Source organism: Herpailurus yagouaroundi, unplaced genomic scaffold (assembly GCF_014898765.1).
Source record: "Herpailurus yagouaroundi ecotype Mexico unplaced genomic scaffold, PumYag 205, whole genome shotgun sequence".
In the NCBI taxonomy this organism is placed as follows: Eukaryota; Metazoa; Chordata; class Mammalia; order Carnivora; family Felidae; genus Herpailurus; species Herpailurus yagouaroundi.
Window position 1 is genome coordinate 15,165,271 of NW_024412436.1, and position 570 is coordinate 15,165,840.

Below are 570 nucleotides of genomic sequence, written 5' to 3' on the forward strand. Positions count from 1 at the left end.
GGACGTGGGGTCCCGGCCCCCAGTTGTCAGTCCTGAGTGAGGGACGTGGGGTCCTGGTCCCTGGGGTGTCAGTCCTGAAGGGCGTGGGGTCCTGGCCCCTGGGGTGTCAGTCCTGAGAGACGTGGGGTCCTGGCCCCTGGGGTATCGGTCCTGAGGGACGTGGGGTCCTGGCGCCCGGGTTGTCAGTCCTGAGTGAGGGACGTGGGGTCCTGGTCCCTGGGGTGTCAGTCCTGAAGGGCGTGGGGTCCTGGCCCCTGGGGTGTCAGTCCTGAGAGACGTGGGGTCCTGGCCCCTGGGGTATCGGTCCTGAGGGACGTGGGGTCCTGGCGCCCGGGTTGTCAGTCCTGAGTGAGGGACGTGGGGTCCTGGCCCCCGGGGTGTCAGTCCTGAGGGATGTGGGGTCCTGGCCCCTGGGGTATCGGTCCTGAGGGACGTGGGGTCCCGGCCCCCAGTTGTCAGCCCTGAGTGAGGGACGTGGGGTCCTGGCCCCCGGGGTGTCAGTCCTGAGGGATGTGGGGTCCTCGTCCCCGGGGTGTCAGTCCTGAGGGACGTGGGGTCCTGGTCCCGGGG